The sequence below is a fragment of the Pan paniscus genome, chromosome 15 (assembly GCF_029289425.2).
Source record: "Pan paniscus chromosome 15, NHGRI_mPanPan1-v2.0_pri, whole genome shotgun sequence".
Classification (NCBI taxonomy): domain Eukaryota; kingdom Metazoa; phylum Chordata; class Mammalia; order Primates; family Hominidae; genus Pan; species Pan paniscus.
The window spans coordinates 88,534,862-88,560,593 of NC_073264.2; the positions used below are offsets into that span (position 1 = coordinate 88,534,862).

A 25,732-nucleotide genomic window follows, 5' to 3' on the forward strand; every position below is an offset into this window, starting at 1 on the left:
CTATGTTATTTCCCAATTTGTCTATTTGCTACATTTCAATGGCCTTGTCTAGATCTCATAGTCCCTTTCACTCATTGCTTCCGTTGTTATATCTACATAGGATATTTTGTGTAGATTCATAAAAATGTTAAAATATATGTATACTCACTCAATTACTGATTTAGCCCTAATTGCCAGACACTTAATAGAATTTGGTGGGGTCACTTCTGGCTTTCATAAAAACTTGGGCACTTTTCAACTACTCCCTCTGGATCTTGGTTTCCCCTTTGTAAAAGATGAGAAAAATGAAAAGGAAAAGATATCGCACAATAGTTATATTTATAAAATAGTAAAGCTGATTGTAAAAGTGACAGAAGAAAATATCGCAGCATTGATTCTACAAAGACTCCTTTGATTAACAGCAATGCAAATCCTAAACCAGTCTTGTAAATGTACTGAAAAAAAGTCATTAAATTTCAGTAATATTCACTCTCTCCCTGGTCTTAAACACTGTTAGTAGAATTATAGATTGGTTAACTCTTTTAGAAGCTAATTTGGCAGTATATATCAAAATTACAACTGTGTTTTGCTTATGACCTAGTAATTCTACTTTACAGGTACCCAAAGATGTATATATAAAAGTGTTCTTTGTATCATTTATTGAATTAGAAAAAGGTAATGGACAATACATATTCACTGGTAAACAAGTGAAAACATTTTATTGAATATGTTGGAAGTATGAATATATTGACGTGAAAAGATCTTCAAGACTATTAAGTTACCAAAGCAAGTCTCTTAATATGTACAATGTAATCTTATTTATGCTGTATATAATTATGTACACACACATGCGTACTAGATGATTAGTAGCACACAGAATCATTGACAGTGGTTGCTTCAAGGATAGGAAAAATGTGAGCAGATAAAAAAAGATTTTTATGTTTTGTTCTAATCACTTCTCTATATTTTGAATCAGGTATAATGAGAGAGTATCCCTATATTATATATGTGATAAAAACCTAATATTTTTACAATAAGTATTTCACCTTTCTGGAATATGACAAGGACAGAAAAAGAGATACAATATTTTTAATTCCATGATTTCTTTCTGTGCACTTTGATTTATTTTAGTTTCTGAGTACACAATACAAAATGTATAACTGGCTGTATGTAGAACCATAATCCAAATGTCTCAGGCATACTCTTATTTGTTTCATTCAATAAATATTTTTGAAGTGAACATATAAATAAAGGAATTAAGAAGTGAATTGTAAATATCAGTAACACCAAGTGCCTACTAGCTTACTCAAATATCCAAATTCTTACAAAGTTCATCCACAAGCTCAGCCCCCAAAATTTCTTGGATTCTCTAAGAGACAGAATAGGACTTTGACCACCTCTATCGCTCCAGGCTTCTTCACTTTGTGTATCTTTGGTGAAGTCTCATTTATTCTCATTGAGTTTGTCCCACTTCCCATAGTTGTGGCTGTTTGGGAGAACACAAGGGGTAGAAAGTGCCTAGCACAGTGACCTCCTGTGCTGTCCAGGCCCTGCCGAGCAGCCACAGCCTGGTGGCTCCTCAACAGTGCCTCTGCCTCTCCTGAGCTACCAGCCACATGGAGGCTGACAACTTCAAACAGCTGATTTCTGCCCTGCCCATAGGCTGCCTGTGCCCTTGGCTCCGCCACCTTCCTCTAGATTTCCAGGATGTACTTGACTTGACCTTCTAAAGCTCTTAAGGGTGTGAGGCATTTGTTTCTCATCTGCCACTGCTGGAGGTTCCTCTCTACCTACTTCTGGACCCTAGAGCTTTCCAGACACTCAGGAAATTCATTCTCTTCTTGTACCCAGTTGTTAAGATAAAATAAACCTGAGCTCCTTTTGAGTTTTCTAGTTAAAGCCTCACTTACCCTAGCATCATAACATTATCCTTCTAAATCCTAGCAATCCATGATTCCATTGTGATGATGGCTAAACCAATTCTTGAGGGATCAAGGAAAACTAAGATGAATTTTGCAGATTTCAATTAACCTCAGGTTTATGATTACAGTCTTTCTTAGGACAATTTTTTTTTTCTGTTCTTACATTGTAGCATTGCCAGATGATGATGAGGTTTATGATGATGATAATGGTGGTGATGGTGGTGGTAAAGCTGACCCCTAGTGCCTGTTGAGCCTTTCCATGGCCCCACCTCTGTGCTCCCACTTCAAACATATAATTTCATTAATCCCCATAACAACCTGCTCAGATCAGTATTGTCAATGGTCCCACCTTACTCTTGAGAAACTAAGAATAAGAGATTTAAACAACTTGGCAAAGTGGTTTGATGCCAGAGCCTGCACCCTCAACCACCACTCTGTCCATATTAAGAAGGCTTTAGCTTAAAAGGGAGAATATAAATGAGAACGGATTTGGTACTTTAACATTTTTAAGAACAAAGCCATCAAATAGTGAAGGAAGTCATATAATGGTTCGTTTGTGCCATGCCAACATTTGTAAACAAATTGTACTTCAGTGCAGAAAAGTACATTCACATGACTTCTTTGAATCAAAAGAGGCTATTAAATTTTTTTTTTCAGTGAAAAGGAAGAGCAGAAAGTAGAGCAAGCAGAAAACATGTTAAAAAATTTTCAGTGAGCCTGGAAAAAGTAGGTAGTGACACTTTCTGACTCTGAGAAAATATTAAGAAAGGAAATCAATATGCTTCTGTTGAAAGAGTCACAACCTTGGAGGCTCACCAAATGCAAGCAGTATGCCATCTTCCACCAGGCCTTGGTGAGGGATTCATTATCTAGCTGGGAAGCATCATTAATGTTAACTGAGGGAGATCTCAGAAACAGACAAGCTTGGGCAGTTCACATCCTCCTAATATTTCAGGTACTTATTTACCTTTTCCTTTATCGAGTCAGGCCTATAATGGAAACTTCCCAGGCACTCATCTCTGAGTAACTCTTTGAACTTAGAACGCTGCAGAGAAATGGCTTTGATTGCAGTTTCACAATGACCAACATGAGCACCAATTAATCAGTTGGCTTGAAAAGAAAATTGGAACAGGTAGAGCTTGAGACTGGCTTACAGACCCTGGAGTTGGAATCATTATTCTGAAATAATCTCCTGCAGTTATAAACGAGTACAGATTCTTTTCCTCCACCAAACAGAATGCTAAGATAATAATGCTTATTTATCTATTTAATGGAGATGTTGAAAGGTTTATTTAGTTGCTGTTTATAAAGTGTTTGGGAAATGAAAACTGCTATGTAAGTGCTAAATATGATTATTATCCAACCTAGCACTTTTATGTGAACATTCTGTTCTGCTTCCTTCTCTAAGAAGTCTATTTCAGGGAGGCTTACCACCTCCACACAGGGCTTTCAGGAAGGCTTCCATGCTGAGAGTCTCTTGAGAAGCCAGAGTCCCTGATTGCTCTAGACGAGATAAAAATTAAGCCACAGATATAATTCACAGATAAGTGAAAGCATTCTCACAATGCTTCATAATTCATAACAGGGGTCTCATTAATCAGAAAAGTATCAGTGGAAAATCAATGGAAAAGTCAAACAGAAAAATGAGTAATATCATGGGAGATAGGAGTCTGTGAGAATAATAATACAGCCCACATTAGCCATGTCATTGAACCACAGAAGGTAGGTTCCTCCTAGAAAGAAACATGAAAAATTAAAGTCATTTGGGCTTGGAACTCTCCACCCAAAGATTTTCACTCTTTAATTATTAAGAGGCTTCATAGTGACACTTATTATCCTCACTCATGCTTATTGCAACCTTTCTGTGAGCTACAAAATAATTTCAGAAGCTAGAACACATTTCTAAGGCATGGGGTCATGTAATTAAAGAGAATCTCCTTTGTTGGGAAATACTTTCGGGTTAGATATACAACCATGGGTTGAGTTCTGAAATCAAGTTTTTTACCTCTTTGAATAAAGAGCATCATAAGAATTCCTTATGACGGTACGCCCCTCAAATGTCTGCAGTGAAAATAAATTACTGAACATTGTGAGGAATCTAACGAGAAGAAATAGAAGAAATTCAGTAATAGAAAGATTTTATTAACCTGAGGAAGTATTTCTCACAATGCCTTTGAATAGGATAGAAACTATCCCACAAAATGTTGAAGTTTTATCCTTTGAACTGAATGCCCTGGAAATTATATTCATTGGAACAATAATGAGACAGTGGAAGAGTGATCCAATTGGTCTTCCTTAACTCCTATTTCTACAAGTTAGTTAGAAAGTCTGGGAAAAAAAAAAGCCAGTGCTCCTGTTGCAATTAACATCAGCTGCCTGCAATCAAGCTCAAGCAGCTTGCAGGTGTTTTAGGGACTTTACTTGAAAATTTTTGACATTTCAGCACAGCATGTCAAACCAGGCCGTGGGTTGAAGGAGATCAAAATGAAACAGAGAGTAAACTCTTAGCAGTTGGCTAATATTGCATTCAATTAAACAAATGACAAATGTTCATTAGAAAATCTGGGGGTGGGGAGATATACACAAAAAAATAAAAATAACCATCATAATTTTGAAAGAATTTTAGTTGATTTATCTGGGTGGATGTGCATGCGTGTTGGTGTGTGAGAGGGTGTGATGTCTAACAAGGTTTCCAATAACATTGTTTAAAGTTGTTTTGAAAAAATATATATCATTCCATTATCATTGGCCTTAAAGGTATCTGTGTTTATGGCAGTGGCTTTATATTCTGCAACTAAATGCACTTGGGCAAGATTTATGACATAAACATAATGAGCATTTCAGTATAAAAGTTAAGTGGGCACAAAATTTTCAGAAGGCATTAATTAGAAACAGCTACAATGGCAAAAGGAAGACTGAAGCCAAGGTATTTGCCTTGGCCAGTTTCTAATAGCTCTCCAGAGTTCTTGTTATAAAAAAAAAAATAAGGCATGGTTGAAGATGAAAGCATTTCCACTTCCAGATCTTCATTCAATCTTTACATCATTTACAACAGAAATGTCCACTTTCTTGATGAATATGGACTACCTAGAATCAGCATAATGTTAAGTCTTTGGTGGCCTAAAATTCCTTTCCTCAACAATCAAAAGATATTAGTCTTCCCAAGAAACTTTGGATACTTACTAGATTTCCTGCTAGTTGTTCAATATTAAGAAAAATTATTCAAAATTTGGAAATAGGTGAAAGGATGGCTGCAGGTCTTTTAATATCATACAGGAATATTCTTTAATAACACATTCAAATAATTATTTAGAGGCTTTGTTTTCTAATTTGCTTTCTACTATAGATTAGACAGTCTAGAATCTGTCACATTTCATGTTCATTTAGAGATTTTTGTCTGCAGAGATGCAAATAATTTAGGCAGGTAGAGAAGATAATCCCAAATGGTATTGTTTCATTGCCTGGTAGGACATTAACCAATTTTGCCTTTATTTTAGCAAACACTTTCAGTATGCTTTTCCTGATGGGCTATATATACTTTGCTTCTCAAGGATTTTTTGAATCAGCTTTCTCATACTGCTGTTTCACTCGATAAGTTAAATTTTTGCATATATGTATTGAATATTTATATAAGATTCCTATTTTTCACTTTTTAGAAATTATACATGGACATTTTTGGAGGATTTCCCAGTGACATGCCCACCAATAGATTCAACTGCCAGGGCCAATCAAAGCTGATTTTCTGAGAAATGCACCTATGGGCTGTTTAAACCTAGGGAGGTCTTCTTTGGGTCCTAGGAGTAAATCCCAAGCAATGCTAGGGCTTTACCCTTTACTGATTCTTAATTTTGCTGTTGCCTCCCCCTTCCTCCTTCTAATTCTGTGGGGTTTTCTTTGTTAGTTTGTTTAGTTTAATTTTGTTTTGGCTTTTGGTAAGGTCTGTTAGTCTGTCCATACAGACATACATGAGTTTGTTACTCATTTTCATTTGTTTACCTGTCTATCTGTGAACTGAAAGCAAATTTAAAGAATAGTTTCATAACCACTAGAAAGTGAAACTTTTCTTTGCAACCTGAACCGATGGGTTTTGTTCTCTATAATTAACATGACCTCCTGCTGAAGTTGCACGGTGGAAGCTCCTCCCTTTCTGTGCATCTGAGTGTCTGTCACAGAACTAACACCATACCCCCTCTTGTGTAAATGTGAAATATTTCCTTACCTCTGAAGAGCACTAATAAATTTAATTATAAATTCTCTCCAAATAAAGGATATCTGCTCTGATTTAAGTGTTAGCATTAATTAATATTTCCAGAATCCCAAGAAAATAAGAAAACTGAAGTTATAATACCTTAAATTTGCCAGACTTGAAATAATCTTTTTTTCATAGAAAATAAAAGCTCAGAAGCGTTTCCATAAGAATTTAGTCCATCTAATCAAGCTGACTCTTTAAACTGGTTTTTAATATTGGTTTAAAAATAGCTAAAAATGTGGCACATAATGCGAGTATACATTTCATTTCTTAATAATTTTTTGAAAAATGTTGTAACATTATAAGATTGTGTAATTTTTCCATGAAAAGACAATAATTATAAATGTCTTAAAGTTCTTATACTTATTGAGTTCTCAGATAAGCTGATAGTCTTTCTGTAAAATATTTAAATTAACAAAATGTAAAATGATATGTTTAATTAAGTTATCGTCCTGACATTTTTACATCAACATCACATGTGTTCTAAACTGTATCTAATTAAATATTATTTGCAAAAAACCCTTAGTTAACTTGAACCCTTTATATAATGTGAAATTGAGTTGGTAAATAGTCTTTGGACATCTGAATAACTTTTTAAGTGAGATAGAATACTGAAAGAGAGATCTGGAGAGCTTCTAAATAAGACAGAGTAATACAACAGTGTATATAATTCATGGGTTGTATTTTTGCTTTTCAAGAGATAAAGAGAGTAGTTTTGTCATATATTAAGAATCAGATTGTTCCAATATGAAATTATTATAAAGAACTAAATGAGTTTTTATATCAAGTTACAAAAGTTTTGAAAACAGTGAATCTTATTTGTGTTTGTTTCTAACAATTGGAAATTATCATAAGAAATATAAAATATGTCAAAATGTTGCAAATTTGACTCATTTTGATTAGTTTTTTATAGTTTATCATTCCTTTACTGCCAAATATTTTATTAATGCAAATTAGAATTTTTTCTCTATGTTAAAATGACAAATGGTCTGGAAGTATTTAGTAATCTCTAAGAGATAGTAAAAGATTAGTGTTTACATTCTATATCGCCCACGCAGATAGCAGATTCTCTATCTCACTAGATTGCTGTGAGATGTGCTATGTGCAGAATTTTATGTCCATGATTTAAAAGATGAAAAAAAGAGAAGGACATAATTTCTTCACTTCTGAAAGAGCTAAGTTTCCTTCTAATTGTTTTACATTCTAAGTTTATTTCAAATATTGCAGTGTTACTTTGATGAGTTGGTAATCTAGCTAATAGTCTCCAGACCTATGCCTCTATCTTCATCAAGAGACCAAATACCTTTTGATAAATCTTTTGATTTTGCCTTATCAAGATCAAACTCCATATTTATGAAATGTGTATGTGTGTTAAATATCTTTTACATGTAAAACTATATTTCAGTAGGTACTCAAAAAAATTCTTCTTTTACATTATATCAAGAGACATGTTAGAACTAACTTGGTTTGCTTAATTAATACGTCCCCTGTTTCTTAGCTGTTCCAACAAGTATAGGAGCTGCATGCTAAGAGTTTATCAAATCAAAGGAAAAGCTCAGCCTACTCCAAACTAATTCTGTGTAGGTAAAATACAGCAAGTACAAATATTTTAGAGATTATAAATGTCATAGATTTGTCATGCCCTTGCTGGCCTTGGCATGTTTTTACCCTCAGAGGAAACATTGATCTGAATCTTATAACCCAGTAGAGAATTTCGCTCTCCTCTGTTCTCATATTGTTGATTACCATAATAAACTAACCACATCCATTTGGGCTTGATGATTGAAGGTTTTGTTATAAGCCACAGGCTAGAAATCAAGCTTTTAACAAAGAAGAATAGTCTACATGCTTCAGTTAAAAGACCTCTATAAGGTGCTTTTGACTATTGATATTTTGACAAATAATCTCATGGGAACAGTCTTTCAAGCTTGAGCTAGAATCATTTAGGTAACTCTGAGATAGTCCAAAGGGATGGAGTCAAGATTTCCAGGACCCATTTTCATTCAGAAGCAGACGACCTCATGGAAGCTTACTGCTAACCTCAAACCCAAAAGATCAAAATTTAACTTACATAGTCAAGAATGGAATGGATGAGAGAAATCTAATTGTGCTTATTTTTTTTAGAATGTTCACGGTATTAGCTCTGTGTTCAACTGTCATATTTAAAAGAAAAAATTGTTTCTTCTCACTCGAATATCTCTCTAATCCTTATTTTGTGAATGGTATCTTATTCACTCAGACCGTGAATTTATATATTTATATATATGTTTTAAATTTATTCTTAAATACATATTATTTATATATTCATATATATTAATTTATATACATATTACATATATATGTAAATTCATATGTATGTATTCCGAGTCTGTGTATTTTCTTGGAAATGTACTTATTTGCAAGAATTTGATCTCCTTTTAACCAGGATATAACTGGACAAATTGATGCTGCAATTGAGGCTATACTTGAAGTAACATATTGGTGAATAAATCTCATGGTAATTAGATATGACAAACACATCATTAAGGAATATGGATTGTATTTCATATGTGGAACTGATGCTCACAAAACCTTCCCCAGAAACTGGAACAATATCTACTCTGTCTTAAAAGGTCTCAGCTTTTATGGACAAGCAGAACCTAATCTGATTTGGCAAACTCTGAGGAGAAAGGAATTCTTCCAAATTTATAGGAAATGCAGGTGCAACCCATAGATATGAATGTTTCAGGTTTGCATTTGGTTTCCCAACCTTGGAATAGAAAATCTAATAGAAGCAATATTTTTTAAAAATCCTCAAGGACAATAGATGTTATTGAAAATGCAATCTGAGATTCCTTATGAATTTTCCAGTCCAACTTAATTCTCTGGACTCCGTTCTTGCTCCACCCTGTGAGCCTCTGGATTTGCTGACCATTAGCAAGGAGGTTAATATGGTTAGTTAACACCTCTTGCTGCACATCTGTAACTTAATTCATCAAAACCAGAATAAGAGCAGCATTTTTTGTCAATAAAAATAACCTTTCAAGGTTATTTATGATCCCTGGAAGAACTATTTAAGAAACTTATGCCCAACTTGAAAAAAAGGCAAAAGAATGACAACATGTTCTTTTAGTGTCAAATTTTAACACTGGCACTTCCAAGCAATGCTTAATTCTCTAGGGGACTTACCTTTATCTAGTTTGCTTTTCACCATTGATTAGAGCCTAGAGTCCAGGAGGTTACATGTTAACTCATAGTTTTCTTCCTACAGAGATACAAGTAATATCTGTGCTATAGAGAAGAAAACTCCAAACACTAAACACTATAAGACTTAACCAGTTTTGTCCTTAACTTAGTCAACTATTTCAGTATGCTTTACCTGAGCGTGTTTATAAACCTTTGGTCCTCAAAAGCTTATTGGATCAGCCATTCTTCCGGTTCTATCATTAATGAGTTAGATTTTGATATATGTTCATTCTATATGGATTTCATGAGAATAATTTTATATGAGAACCATTCTATGTATATGTGGGCCATGCTTTTTTACTTTATAATACTTTGATATCATCTGCCAATTGTTACTGGAGAAAAAAAAAGAGCTTAAGTAAGCCTCATTTCTCAGAATAATTCATCTAAACTTCTTATCTCTTGAAGATATATACAAGCTTTTTGGTTCTAGATTATCTTAAAAAATTTAGTAGCACTACAAATAACTCCTTTAAGATGATTTAAAATCATAGTTTATCTCCAATGTCCTGATTATGTACTTTAATTCACTAAAATATTCACATACTTCTTCTGTGTAAAAATGGAATAGGAATAGGATAAAGAAATGAGTGCAAATCATTGTCTAAGATGTTATATCAATGTAATTATTACAAGAGAGCTGATTCAAGAGTTTTTAATGGGTACTGGGATTTATTCAATAAAGTTTATTACTCAGTCCAAAACTCTTACAAAGATAAAATGTCAAGTTTCCATCTCCCCTAGAAGGAGTGATGATGACTTCAATGGCCTAAGTGAGATAAATCTTTCATTTAGCTTACGTTTTGGGGGCTTTCCTGACCCACAATTTATTTTCCCTCGTGTCCAACTCACACATTTATAAGAAAGGAACTCAGGTTGATGTATGTCAGAAGGACTATTTTAATCCAGTTCAGATTTGAAAGAAAGCATTTTCTAACAACAAGCAAAGAAAGAACAAAGCACAAGTCCATTTTATTCCACTACTATTCAGCAAAAACAGCAGGAGGCATCATAGAGCGGACTGGCTTGGCTAGCATACATTTGGCTTCATAATGGTTTCTGAACGTATTCATGAATAAATATGATTGAAAGAAAACCTTGCTTGACTTAGAACCAGATGTTAATACTTGATATAGACTCAGCGATGGATCTAAAATTTTTATATATTTACCTTTATATTTCTAGTTTTAAGTAACTCTCATATCAACTCCTTTAATCATACATTTGAAAAGAATAAAAGCAACAGTAGATAAAGAAGGACTCCAGGGAGAGTAGACTATGTGTGATAGTTGGGCAACGGATTCCTGCAGACACTAAATCAGACATCCCAGATTTAGTAAAGTGGCCTTCGTGAATTGGCAATCATCTGTCTCATCACAGCAGAATCCTGACCAAGGAGAGGTCATGGCTAACCTCTAGACATGCTGGAATTTCTTACAGTTGAGGAAATAAGGCTCACTCGCATTGTTTCCTGCAGCTGGTCCTTTCCTAACCACTTACCCAGAGCTTCAAATACGAATTCTTTCAGGGGCCATATGACATAAACATGTAGAACACTCAGCTACAAGGCAAAAGGAAGGTGACTGCATGTCAAGCCTGCAGGTTTTATATTCAAACATAAAATCATTAACCAGCGGCAGGTTAAATTTGGCTCTCATCCACCCCTTCCTGAGGCCTGACCTTGGATTGAAGAGCTTAATTTTCTGATTAGTAAAGTATGAGTAAGAACTAAGTTACCAAGCAGGTCAATAAGACATCCCTAATTAATCAATGCATAATTGAGCATTTATTGCAAAATGGAGACCATACAACAATGCAGAAAATAATTAACATTTGTCTCAAGCTTAATAGGTTATAGAACATTGTGTGCATTATCACATTTAATGTAATACAATAGCATTATTTTACTTTACTGCTGTTGTACTGTTTTTCACTATTTCTACTAATACTGGAACTTCTGCTACTACTAATCCATTGCTATGATTATGACTATAACCACAGAAAGTGCCCTATTTTCATACCACGTTAAAATCCCTAAATATGTCAGACAATGGAAATGACAGTTATACGAAGGAAATAAATTTATTCAAGATGCACATATACGATGGACCTGCAACGTGATGCACTTTGTTGATGTAATCATTGAAGCTATTTATCCACCACTTATATATAGTTATTAATTCTGTCATTTTACTTCAACTTAGACTCACATCTGCACACTTTGTGTGTCCAATTGAGACTAAATGTCAGCCTTTCAGCCTACCTACTTCTCTTCCTTGTGTCTAGTTCCATTAGGTTTGAGACTGAGTCTTATTTTCATGTTATCATTTTCTTATTTCAAAACATATTGTTAAATGCCAAACAAAATATTCACATAATTTTACAAACCCTACTGTCTTAGTCAGCTTGGGTTGCCATAACAAATACCATAGACCAGGTGGCTTAAACCACAGACATTTATTTCTCATAGTTCTGGAGGCTGGAATGTCCAAAAGCAAGGTGCCAGAAGATTCAGTGTCTGAAAAGGGCCCTCTTCCTGGTTTACAGATGATAGTCTTTTCAAGATGTCCTCACAAGAAGAAAGAAAGGTAAGATTTTTTGTATCTCATCTTATAAGGGCACACATTCTGTCTTGAAAGCTCCACTCTCATGATTAATCACCTCCCAAAGGCCCCACCTCCAAATACCATCATCTTGCAGATTAGGGATTTAACATATGAATTTTTCAGGGGACACAAACATTCAGTCCACAGCACCTACTGTAAAAAAAAGATGGTGAAATGCCCCAATTGAAGACCTGAATCGCAGGCAGTGTCACTGGAGAATAGCTTCAAATATTTATTGGTCTTCTGGTGTAAGAAAGTCAGATATGTGTTTCAGAAAACGTGTTCAGAGGTCCCCATGTATTATGTACAAAAGCGCAAATTATTTGAAAGTCAAATATATAAAAATCAGAGATTATCTCATTTGAAGATAACGAAATAGGCTCAGAAAGGTGGGGTTGGTTTGTAATCACATCTGGACTGGGATTTCCTGGAGCATTTTTGTTTTAATGTGACAACTGATATTGAATTGTCGATTTTTAATTTTGTCAAAAAAGTACTATGATACACATATAGTCATATACGCATACATATATAATACATATATAACACATACATATATAATCATACACATATACACATACACATAATCATACACACACATATATATAATATGGTAATCATGCACACATATACACATACATATATAATATGGATGATATGAACATTAAATCATTATTATATATTTATATAACAATATGTATTATATAACAATACATATTATATACATATATAATACAGCTCTGCCTTCACCCAAATCTCATGTTAAATTGTAATTCCCAATGTTGGAGGTGGGCCTGGTGGGAGGTGATTGGATTGTGGGGCTGGTTTCTAATGGTTTTTCACCATCCGCCTAGTGCATTCTAGTGATTAAATTCTCACAAGATCTGGTTGTTCAAACATCCTCCTTTGCTGTCTCTTCCTCCTGCTCCAGCCACGTAGGACATGCTGGCTCCACCCTCCCCTTCTGCCATGACTGTAAGTTTCCTGAGGCCTCCCGGAGCCATGCTTCCTGTATAGCTTTCACAACCATAAGCCAATTAAACCCTTTTTCTTTGTAAGTTACCCAGTCTTGGTAGTTTTTTTATAGCAATGTTTATAGCAATGTCAGAACAGGCTAATACAATATACAAACAAAATTACTATCCTTTCATAAAAGAAAGGGTGTTTTAACTCCATAACCATAAGGAATGGTACTATTCAGAGAAAAATGTAACTTATAAACAAGAACACATTTGCAGTGAATTGAATTGGGTCTCAAAGATATATGTCCAAGTCTTAACCCCCAGAATCTCAGAAGGGGACCTTATTTGACATAAGAGTCTTTACAGATATAATATAGGTAAGGATCTTGAGATGAGATCACCGTAGATTAGTGTGAGGGCCCTAAATCCAATGATAGGGTCCTAATAGGAAACAGAAATGGGAAGACACTGGGAAGAAGGCCATGAGAAGACAAGGCAGAGACCAGAGTAATGCAGCCACAAACCAGGGACTCCCGGAGCCACTAGCAGCTGGCAGAGGCAGGAAAGGATTGTCCTTTTGAGCCTTCAGGAGGAGTACCGCCCTGCCAGTTCCTTGATTTCGGACTTCTGGTCCCCAGAACTTTGAGAGAATAATTTTTCTGTTGTTTTAAGCCACCCAGTTTGTAGTAATTTGTTGCAGTAGCCCTGGGATAGTAATGCAATATTCAACTGCAAAACACACACGCACCCCCACACACACACACGTTATCATTCCCCTTTTTCTAATTCTGTCATAGTCCTCTATCTTGTCTAGTGTTGATAGCTATTCTTGTATCTAGGTTTGTTGATTCTGAACCCTGTAACCTTCCATATTCCACATTTCAATATATAGTTCAGTAAAGGAGAAAAAAAAAGGCTTACAAGTTACACAGTTTTGTGGACATTTTTAGGCTAATTGCACGTGCATAAAGGTGAAAAATCCAAAAACCCTATCTTACGAAATGCTTGGGAGGACAGAAGCTGAGCATGCATTCATTGGTGAACCTCAGGCTGTGTGTGGGTGTGGGAGAAAGAACAGCTTTTCCTTGTTTTCAGAGATGATCTTTTTCAGTAACTGTTGTAAATAACTTTATGACAGTTTTAGAACCTTGTTAAGTTAAACGCATTGGTAAAACTTACAATGGAGTAAACTTACATTATGTAACTTCAAGCCTTGTAACAGGACACAGCTGTATCAGGAAGCAGCTATGAATTTGGTCCCGTTATGAGAGCTGAGGGACTATTCGACATAGATTGAGAGTAACAGGAGACATGGTTTGGAAGGGCAGTGAGCTGGGGTTAACAGAGGTAGTACTGCAACTCTGCAAGTCACTTCTAATTGGAAAAAGAAAACTACTGGGAGGAATCTTGCTAGCATATACACTAATTTATTTTGAGCTTTCTCTCTCTCTTCCTTTTTCTATCTCCTCTCCTTTTCTCCATCTCTCTGTCCTTCAGATATCTTTTTGGTTACTTCTTCAATTGAAAGATTTGGGAAGCTGTATTTCTGATGATGTCACAAAGAAAGCCACTTAATATTTCTCCTCTGATGAATTTCTAAACAAATGGAATGGTTGTATAGTGTAGGAAAGGGTTTTAGCAAAATGTTGGCAGAGATTATAAGCCAATAAGGTATCAATTTTAAAATGAAATATTCAAGGTGGTTAGGAAAGTCCTAGATAAGACAGAAGGCTGTGGAGCTTACCTGTGCAGATTTGAATCTTGGTTCTGCTGTGTCCAGCTGTGTGACCTTTGGCATGTTACATAAATCTCTGAACCTCACCTGTAAAGTGAGCACAGTAATGGTAGCCACCTAGAAAGATGATATGAACATTAAATCAGTTACTACATACTTACAATGGTGACAGGCATATGGCAAGGGCTAACTGAATGTTAATTAGTTCCCAAATCTGGACAGAGCCTTGGGATTTGTTTCAGCAGTGATTATTAATAGTTTGGATTGAGAAAACAAAGCTTCCAATTGAAGGAGGAGTTTATATTTTTAAAATCAGGCATAATTCTGTATATTCTTTAATGTGGTTAACAAGATTCATTAACCCTTATGTTTGTTTTCTTTAAATGCTTATATTTGTACAAATAAACTTGCACAACAGAAAACATGGTATGTATCCTCTCCTTTTCTTCTCTTTCTTATTAAGTCACACAAATAGATATCTGATTTTCAGATCATGAAATACTACCAAAGCACTAGTGTGGACAGATATCTCAGAGAGAATAAATCACTTCTTCCGAACATTAAAGACCCCAGAACATGCTGGAAGTATTTTAACAACAGATTTTGATTGCAGGTCAGGTGTGTGGCTAAGAGAAAAGTCCATGTTAAATTGATAATCCTTCTCATGCCAAGCATCTGGAGCATTTCTGGCCATCATCTCAAGTGTCTGAAGCTGTTTTCCTCCCAGCTCTCTTGGTTTGAAGTTGGATTAAAGCCTGATTTGAGTGGCCTGCCAGCCTGATCCATGAAATACAGATGGCTTTCCCCATGCACAGTCATGCTGGGACATCGGGCACAAATTCAATCATTATTGAAAGATCCTCTTGGGCTATAGTCATCTTTGTCATGGTTCTATTAATTATTTTTACCAGAATGTCTCTTCTCTGGTGCTTTCAAAGACCCCATTTTAGCTTCCAACACACAGAAGGCTTTTTATGGAGCTGTGATCCTATCCTAGTTGGTGAATTTTTGTTACAATAAACATAGCTCTGGTTGGTGGATGGGAAATTCGCCAGGACTTTCTTATAAATGACCTCTGCTGTCACTTGATATCAAGTAGGTGTCCTGGGTGGCAGAGATAAAACCACGTGTGAGCCAAAGTGGATGCTGAGAGGGTCCAAGTCTGACCTCACAAAATAGTGCTGATTGAACAACACTGATTTGTAGTACTTTCAGTCTGACTTGGACCTTGTGCAACATTTACAAATTTTGCCAAAATCAGTTTAAACACATTCTTTTTCTAACTGGACCCTCTTAGGTTCTGACATGAAGCTTTTTGAAAAAATAAAAATATAGTATGTTTTCTAACCTGATAATATCACAGACTTGCTATCCCCAGGTGGACATTGCAGACTTGTTTTATTGGAAATGTTTATTTTGGGAATCACTGACAAATTGTCTGTAGGCTGTGCATATAACAGAAATTAGTGCTAGTTTTAAATTTTGAGGAACTTCCAGTGATTTCTCTGGAAATGCTGGTACATAATGCCACTTGTCATCAGACCTGTTAGTAGTCTAAGGCTGGGGTCAGTCAAAAAACTAGGGATCTAGGCCAAATCCAAGCTACCGCTTTTTTTTTCCTTATAAAGAAAGTTTTATAAAACACTGTTAATCCATTCATTGATGTATTGTCTATGGCTGATCTCATATTACAAGTATCAAGTTTAGTAACTGCTACAGAGACATGTGGCCCACAGTCTAAAATATTCACTATCTATCTGATCCTTTATAGAAAGAGTTGGTCAATTTCTGGCTATGGCACATTTTAAAATGGGGTACATAGGACTCTCCAAATTGTGCAAGCACCCTGTATGTATTCAGAAAATTGACTTCCAGATTCTTGAGAACTTTCCAAAAGGCCATCTTGAGAAAGCCTCAGAGGTCACATCAGCCCTCGGCCAGCTAGAATGGAAGGAAGGAGAGGAAGGAGGAGAGGGGAGAGAGGGAGGGAGAGAAGAGGTGGGAGGGAGGAAGGGAGTGCCAAAGATTCTTTGTTTCACCAAACTTTAGTCAGGCTCTCAAAACTTCTCTTACTTCTGCCTGTGTACTTTCTTGGACCCCTGCTGTCAGTTTAACAAAAACTCCTTATCCTCCATATCTGATCACCCTTGGATATTTAATCAGGTTCCTTATCCTCCACCATCCCCCAGGTGATGATGAATCATTCTAGCATCTCTTCATCAAATATCCTGCTAGGTCACTTTAGCCAGAATCCCCTCTATCCCAGATGTTTATTTTTAGTAAATTTTTCATCCACTTACCCTCACCCTTCTCTTTGGCAATAAATTCCCACTCGCCCATGCCGTATTCAGAGTTGAGCCCAGTACTATACTGAGATCTCATTTCCCTTATTGCAATGGTCCTGAATAAAATTTGACTTTCACTGCTTTAACTACTGTAGAGGTCTGGTTTTCTTTGACAGATGAGAGGAAGAGGGGGGAGAAGGAGAGTAAAGGGATGAAAGCTTCACCCTTCCCTGAAGGGAGCAAACAAGGTGAAAGCTTAATGACTAATCAATACTTCACAAAATGGCTTTCAGTATTTTCCTGCCTTGTAGTATTGCTGTTAGAGGCAAAACTTTTCAAACAGGCATTGAAACTTGGAATATAATGAATTGAGATGAATGTTTGGTAAAGTGAGATTGTGAGAGTAATGACATTTATTTCCCAGATCTAATCCTTCTATCTAGCTACTCCTCACCACCACCACCACTACCAAATGCACTATCATGTATGAATGCATTTCTCTTTAGGGAAAGCCCCTTGAGAATAAAGCACAAACCATCATTAAGAAATATTGAACACTAAAATAATTTTATCTGCTTAATATTAATGTAGATTTACCTTGAAGCTACTAAGGCTTAAGCTTCAAGGACCCTCTATTGGAATGGGATTCTTCCAAGACCCTGAGAGGGGCACTAGCAGTGTGTTTGCATAGTCATATGCATTTGTAAAAATTATAGAAGGAGCTAGTTGAACTGTAATCTCTTAAAATCACCATTCATTTCCATACTAACTCCTTCAGTCATGCATCTTGATATGTATATTGGCATTCATTGGCTGTGAGCATTTTCAGGATGCACCCAAGAAAAAGTTGAGCAGGAGTTACATTCAGTTTGTCATTGGGAATGTATTCATGTGGTTTGTAGTCACATTAGCATATTGTTAAATATTTAAACAGCTGTCTGGTGGAGAGATTGCTTCTAGGAAAGCTTTTCCCATGCTCTATGCTGACTCACCTATCATCCTGTCTGCAATGTCAGGTCATGATGTTAAAGTTTCCCTAAAGAACCTGGAAATATGTGGGTAGTGAAGGAGGAATGAGGTTTGAACTATACAGTGCCAGAGTTAGTCTACTGAAAATTCTTCCAATCATCAGACTTGAGAAGTGATAAAACAAGCACTCAATTCTCATTCAAATATTCACATATGATCAACATATAAATTCTCTTAAGAAAACTCAGTATAAAAACAATCAAAAAATATTTTTTCCTTTTTTGTTGGCAAGCTGGGAAATGAAATTGATCACGAAGCTCATACTTATTAAGCTCAACCATGAAATAGTACTAACATGAGCAAGTATGTCTATAAGTCAATTTATATGCCTTACACAGCCCAACTATTTGAAAAACAAAATGACCAACAACATAATGACTGATTTATCTATTTCCTCTATGGAGAAAATTATATTACAAAATTTTTATTATATGGCAAAGCCCTCAAGGAGTTTACAGAAAAAAATTTAGAAAAAAAAACACTATAGAAGTGTAACAGGCAGTCAGTTAATTAAGAAAAGTATCATGACACAAGTGGATTTTGTGATGTTTGTGATTTTATCAGCTTTTTAAAATTTGTAATTTGTTATAATTTTTTTCTCATTCTAAATACTCATGTTCACACGTAATTATATTTTATTTTTGTTACATCATTTGTCTTTCAAACACCACCCACCAAAGTTTATAAAAACTTTAGGATCCACAAAGCTTGGATCTGCCTTAAACATAAGCAGTTTTTTACAACTACTTCAAGCCTCATCATTAGAACTTGTCACTAGCTGCAAAGACAAGCTCCTTCAAACAGCCAGAGCAGTGGAAGTTAATAAAGCTGAATCTTTAAATATAATCAGAATATTTTCTAGGACTGCAAAATAGTTCCAAATATTCTATATATAAAATCAGTGGGTAAAACATTATTTCATTCATACTTGCTATGCAGTACTAAAGATAAAAACTATTTTAGCAAAATGTATCATAAAATATTTGTTCCAAATACAGTCGATCTTTATTTTGTGTCATCTTATATACTGTTTAATAATATTTACCGTCTAGTAACAGAAAGTATAATTGTATGCAAATTTTCAGAACAATTAATTTCTAGTATCATATAACTTTCATTAAATGCATAGTAAAATATTTATCATGGTGTTCTTAAGACATATATATTCCTATTTTTAAATTTTGTTTATATTCAATCATTCCCAGGAGATAAACACAAAAGTTCAATAAATAAGCTTGCAGAGTAACCAAAAATATACCTTTTTAAATACTTGTTGCTTCCCAAATAATCTCATTTATTTATGCATTAAATTGCATTTTTATCATTTAAGTAATAATAAGTAACATAGTTTATTTTGATTTGTAACATAAAAAGAAGACTTAAATTTTATTAAATTTTTAGAATTTTATCTAAACCATTTTAAATACACCATTACATAAGACTTGTTAAATAATTTCTTTCTGTACTTTTAAACATAATCTTTCTCAAAAAACATTTTAATGTGCTTACTTGAAATATAAAATGAAGGAAGATTTTTCAGACAGAAAGTAAATAATTTTCTTACTAACTTCGCTATAAGCTAAGTTAAATAGCTTAGATATTTTCCATAAATAGAAAGAGCTAAATTCATAGCCCAAGGTTTTGACAAAGTTATTTTCAAAGTTTCCACAATTGGGATTCTCCAGAAGCAGGTAAAATCTAGGATGCAAAATGTTTTACTTTTAATCAATAAAAGTGGAAAAGAAGTGGTGGAAACAAGACTGGGCCCGGGAAGAAGCTGAACTGTGATGAAAGTCCAACATTGCCTAAGGCCGTTTTGGAGCAAGAAGTGTCTGCCAAAGTTGAGAGGTCTTAACCCTCTTCCCTGGCTCAGGACCAGATGTGGGCTGCCCTGGGAAGGATGTGTCCTTCAGGCAGGTGGCTCGCTGCAGCTAAGGCAGATCCTGATGGGGCTGGGAGCTGGAGGGGCTGTGCTGATCACACTTCCCAAGGCTGGGCAGCAAGTCCTTCCTTAAAGAAATTGTGAATCTCTATGTCCATCACAAAAAGCACATGGCAAAATAAATGCATTTTATCAAATAGAAAACAAGTTTTTGCAAAGATGTTAGCAAAAATATGAACAATAAAATTCCATTTTCCCAATTGATTATGGGCACGTTTGATGAAACAAGGTACCTCTTGTGAAAGACACACAGAAATGATTAATAGTCATTTGGTAAATCTTAGGAAAGTCTTTTCGGTATAGAATAACAAATCCTTTTATAAGTCAGAAAGCTCCTAACTTTTTCTTTCAATGACAGAGAACCTAATTGAGTCAATAGCTCAGTTAGGTTGAGTCAATCTCCAGAAATACTTATATAATAGAGCACTATTTGGCTATAGATTTATGATGTGAAAGAAGTTCAAAGATTTGAATGAAATTACTACAGCAAAACCTTTTTTCTTCCCTCTACTTACTTATGGGGACAAGATCACTAGTGATTTCATCTATAAAGATATCAAATAGATTTCAAAAAATAATGTGGAATCCTATCAGTCAATCACATGCATCATTGAATACAGAAAATACATTCTTGAAAATTCTCATTTGTGTATGAAATCATACTTGGCCAACAGTTTTTTACTATTTAATCTATGGTGTTTGGATCACATGTTTATTAATAACAATTGCAATGACCCCTAAGACAGAATACTTTTTTTTAACATGTAGTGCCTTGTGGTCAAAAGATTTTTAAGAGTACCTTCTAAAATATGAGCTATACATTTTTATTGGTCTAAGAAAACTTTTCCATAAAAGTACATAATTTGGAAAGAAAGTCCAAAGGAGATGGTAATGGAAATATGAATTTAAGGTGAAATCATTAAGGGTAAAATGAACAAATGTTAAAAACAGAGTTTGTTCATTTATTTAAATACATTATTGTGGGTATATGGTAATTATGGTCAGGTTCCATTTGACATATTTTAAGAATATAGCAACTTTATTTTAAAATATTAGAGATGACAGAAACCATGTAGTATTTGCACATGTAATATCATAATGAAAAATTGGAGAGGTCAACTCATATATATGAGAGAAGGTACGTCAATTTTCTAATTCCTTTAAGGGGTATTAGGAAGATCATCAATTGAGAGTCCTGGTTACATGGTGAGATGGATTCTTCACTATCTACTGTTGGCCTCATTAGCCCTTCTCTAGAGAAAAGGACCCTATGATGTCTGTGTCCATTAATTCCTAGTCTGGGAGGATCCACAATGACCAGAAAGATGGCATGACCTCCCACAACCTTCACTTTAGGCTCTTTTGCTGAATCCTTACTCCCAGAGTCACAGTATGATGGATATAATCCTAAACCAGTCATGCATCAAATTCTGTTTAATTCACAGTAAAGAAAGAATTGTCTTCTACATAAATTTAAAACATGTATGAGATTCTGTCACTACCCTGTTTAAGTGCATTCAATGCTCTTTTTCTCTTCGAATTAAATCTGAAGCAGGCAAAATAATGGCTTCCCATAACCTAATCCCTGGAACCTGTGAATCTATGTCAGATTTTGCCGATTTGATTAACGTCATAAAGTTTAAAATAGGGAGATTATTCTGGGTTGTCTGAGTTGAACCAATCTAATCACAGGAGCCTTTAAAAGCAGAGATATTTTTTCAGCCAGAAGCAGAAAGAGATGCAGCAGGAGAACTCAGAGAGATTACAACTGTGAGTGGGATGTATGGGTCATGGCTGTTTCTGAGATACATGAACACAAGTACAAAGACCAGACAGAGGCCTCCAAGTATAAAGGGCTTCACCTAGCTAATAGCCACCAAGAAAAGGGGAGTTTGACCCTACAACTGAATGAAACTGAATTTTTTTTTCATTTTCTTATTATTATACTTTAAGGTTTAGGGTACATGTGCACAACGTGCAGGTTTGTTACATATGTATACATGTGCCATGTTGGTGTGCTGCACCCATTAACTCGTCATTTAGCATTAGGTATATCTCCTAATGCTATACCTCTCCCCTCCCCCCACCCCACAACAGTCCCCAGTGTGTGATGTACCACTTCTTGTGTCCATGTGTTCTCATTGTTCAATTCCTACCTATGAGTGAGAACATACAGTGTTTGGTTTCTTGTCCTTGCAATAGTTTGCTGAGAATGATGGTTTCCAGTTTCATCCATGTCCCTACAAACGACATGAACTCATCATTTTTTATGGCTGCATACTATTCCATGGTGTATATGTGCCACATTTTCTTAATCCAGTCTATGGTTGTTGGACATTCAGGTTGGTTCCAAGTCTTTGCTATTGTGAATAGTGCCGCTATAAACATACATGTGCATGTGTCTTTATAGCAGCATGATGTATAATCTTTGGGTATATATCCAGTAATGGGATGGCTGGGTCAAATGGTATTTCTAGTTCTAGATCCCTGAGGAATCACCACACTGACTTCCACAATGGTTGAACTAGTTTACAGTCCCAACAAGAGTATAAAAGTGTTCCTATTTCTCCACATCCTCTCCAGCACCTGTTGTTTCCTGACTTTTTAATGAGCACCATTCTAACTGGTGTGAGATGGTATCTCATTGTGGTTTTGATTTGCATTTCTCTGATGGCCAGTGATGATGAGCATTGTTTCATGTGTTTTTTGGAGGCATAAATGTCTTCTTTTGAGAAGTGTCTGTTCATATCCTTTGCCCACTTTTTGATGGGGTTGTTTTTTTCTTGTAAATATGTTTGAATTCATCGTAGATTCTGGATATTAGCCCTTTGTCAGATGAGTAGGTTGCAAAAATTTTCTCCCATTCTGTAGGTTGCCTGTTCACTCTGATGGTGGTTTTTTTGCTGTGCAGAAGCTCTTTAGTTTAATTAGATCCCATTTGTCAATTTTGGCTTTTGTTGCCATTGCTTTTGGTGTTTTAGACATGAAGTCCTTGCCCATGCCTATGTCCTGAATGGTAATGCCTAGGTTTTCTTCTAGGATTTTTATGGTTTTAGGTCTAACATTTAAGTCTTTAATCCATATTGAATTAATTTTTTATAAGGTGTAAGGAGGGGATCCAGTTTCAGCTTCCTACATATGGCTAGCCAGTTTTCCCAGCACCATTTATTAAATAGGGAATCCTTTCCCCATTTCTTCTTTTTGTCAGGCTTGTCAAAGATCAGATAGTTGTAGATATGCAGCATTATTTCTGAGGGCTCTGTTCTGTTCCATTGGTCTATCTCTGTTTTGGTAGCAGTGCCATGCTGTTTTGATTACTGTAGCCTGGTAGTATAGTTTGAAGTCAGGTAGTGTGATGCCTCCAGCTTTGTTCTTTTGGCTTAGGATTGACTTGGCGATGCAGGCTCTTTTTTGGTTCCATATGAACTTTAAAGTAGTTTTTTCCAATTGTGTGAAGAAAGTCATTGGTAGCTTGATGGGGATGGCACTGAATCTATAAATTACCTTTGGGCAGTATGGCCATTTTCACGATATTGATTCTTCCTACCAATGGGCATGGAATGTTCTTCCATTTGTTTGTATCCTCTTTTATTTCCTTGAGCAGTGGTTTGTAGTTCTCCTTGAAGAGGTCCTTCACAGCCCTTGTAACTTGGATTCCTAGGTATTTTATTCTCTTTGCAGCAATTGTGAATGGGAGTTCACTCATGATTTGGCTCTCTGTCTGTTTTTGGTGTATAAAAATGCTTGTGATTTTTGTACATTGATTATGTATCCTGAGACTTTGCTGAAGTTGCTTATCAGATTAAGGAGATTTTGGGCTGAGACAGTGGGGTTTTCTAGATATACAATCATGTCATCTGCAAATAGGGACAATTTGACTTCCTCTTTTCCTAATTCAATAACCTTTATTTCCTTCTCCTGCCTAATTGCCCTGGCCAGAACTTCCAACACAATGTTGAATAGTAGTGGTGAGAGAGGGCAACCCTGTCTTGTGCCAGTTTTCAAAGGGAATGCTTCCAGTTTTTGCCCATTCAGTATGATATTAGCTGTGGGTTTGTCATAGATAGCTCTTATTATTTTGAGATACATCCCATCAATACCTAATTTATTGAGAGTTTTTAGCATGAAGGGTTGTTGAATTTTGTCAAAGGCCTTTTCTGTATCTATTGAGATAAGCATGTGGTTTTTGTCTTTGGTTCTATTTATATGTCAGATTACATTTATTAATTTGCGTATGTTGAACCAGCCTTGCATCACAGGGATGAAGCCCACTTGATCATGATGGATAACCTTTTTGATGTGCTGCTGGATTCAGTTTGCCAGCATTTTATTGAGGAATTTTGCATCAATGTTCATCAAGGATATTGGTCTAAAATTCTCTTTTTTGGTTTTGTCTCTGCCAGGCTTTGGTATGAGGATGATGCTGGCCTCATAAAATGAGTTAGGGAGGATTCCCTCTTTTTCTATTGATTGGAATTGTTTCAGAAGGGATGGTACCAGCTCCTCCTTGTACCTCTGGTAGAATTCGGCTGTGAATCCATCTGGTCCTGGACTTTTTTTGGTTGTAAGCTATTGATTATTGACTCAATTTCAGAGCCTGTTATTGGTCTATTCAGAGATTCAACTTCTTCCTGGTTTAGTCTTGGGATGATGTATGTGTCAAGGAATTTCTCCATTTCTTCTAGATTTTCTAGTTTATTTGCGTAGAGGTGTTTATAGTATTCTCTGATGGTAGTTTGTATTTCTGTGGGATCGGTGGTGATATCCCCTTTATCAATCATTTTTTATTGTGTCTATTTGATTCTTCTCTATTTTCTTCTTTATTAGTCTTGCTAGCAGTCTATCAATTTTGTTGATCTTTTCAAAACACCAGCTCCTGGATTCATTAATTTTTTGAAAGTTTTTTTGTGTCTCTATTTCCTTCAGTTCTGCTCTGACCTTAGTTATTTCTTGCCTTCTGCTAGCTTTTGAATGTGTTTGCTCTTGCTTTTCTAGTTCTTTTAATTGTGATGTTAGGGTGTCAATTTTAGATCTTTCCTACTTTCTCTTGTGGGCATTTAGTGCTATAAATTTCCCTCTACACACTGCTTTGAATGTGTCCCAGAGATTCTGGTATGTTGTGTCTTTGTTCTCGTTGGTTTCAAAGAACATCTTTATTTCTGCCTTCATTTCGTTATTTACCCAGTAGTCATTCAGGAGCAGGTTGTTCAGTTTCCATGTAGTTGAGTGGTTTTGAGTGACTTTCTTAATCCTGAGTTCTAGTTTGATTGCACTGTGGTCTGAGAGACAGTTTGTTATAATTTCTGTTCTTTTACATATGCTGAAGAGTGTTTTACTTCCAACTATGTGGTCAATTTTTGAGTAGGTGTGGTGTGGTGCTGAAAAGAATGTATACTCTGTTGATTTGGGGTGGAGAGTTCTGTAGATGTCTATTAGGTCCACTTGGTGCAGAGCTGAGTTCAATTCCTGGATATCGTTGTTAACTTTCTGTCTCAGTGATCTGTCTAATGTTGACAGTGGGGTGTTAAAGTCTCCCATTATTAATGTGTGGGAGTCTAAGTCTCTTTGTAGGTCACTCAGGACTTGCTTTATGAATCTGGATGCTCCTGTATTGGGTGCATATATATTTAGGATAGTTAGCTCTTCTTGTTGAATTGATCCCTTTACCATTATGTAATGGCCTCTTTGTCTCTTTGGATCTTTGTTGGTTTAAAGTCTGTTTTATCAGAGACTAGGATTGCAACCCCTGTCTTTTTTTTGTTTTCCATTTGCTTGGTAGATCTTCCTCCATCACTATA

At 35.6% G+C, this 25,732-nt stretch overlaps 2 long non-coding RNA genes across 4 annotated transcripts in view; one reads left to right on the forward strand and one right to left on the reverse strand.

Annotated features, from left to right (window-relative positions):
• LOC134728992 (uncharacterized) overlaps positions 1-25,732 on the forward strand; it is a 233,260-nt gene that overhangs the window by 162,644 nt on the left and 44,884 nt on the right. The gene's annotated exons all lie outside the window — the stretch shown is intronic.
• Positions 1-25,732, reverse strand: part of LOC129393848 (uncharacterized) — an 85,962-nt gene that overhangs the window by 20,505 nt on the left and 39,725 nt on the right. For both annotated transcript variants that reach the window (XR_008620949.2, XR_008620950.2), the window contains one exon: positions 14,688-14,795. This is a non-coding gene — a long non-coding RNA (uncharacterized LOC129393848). The remainder of the gene's footprint in view (positions 1-14,687; positions 14,796-25,732) is intronic.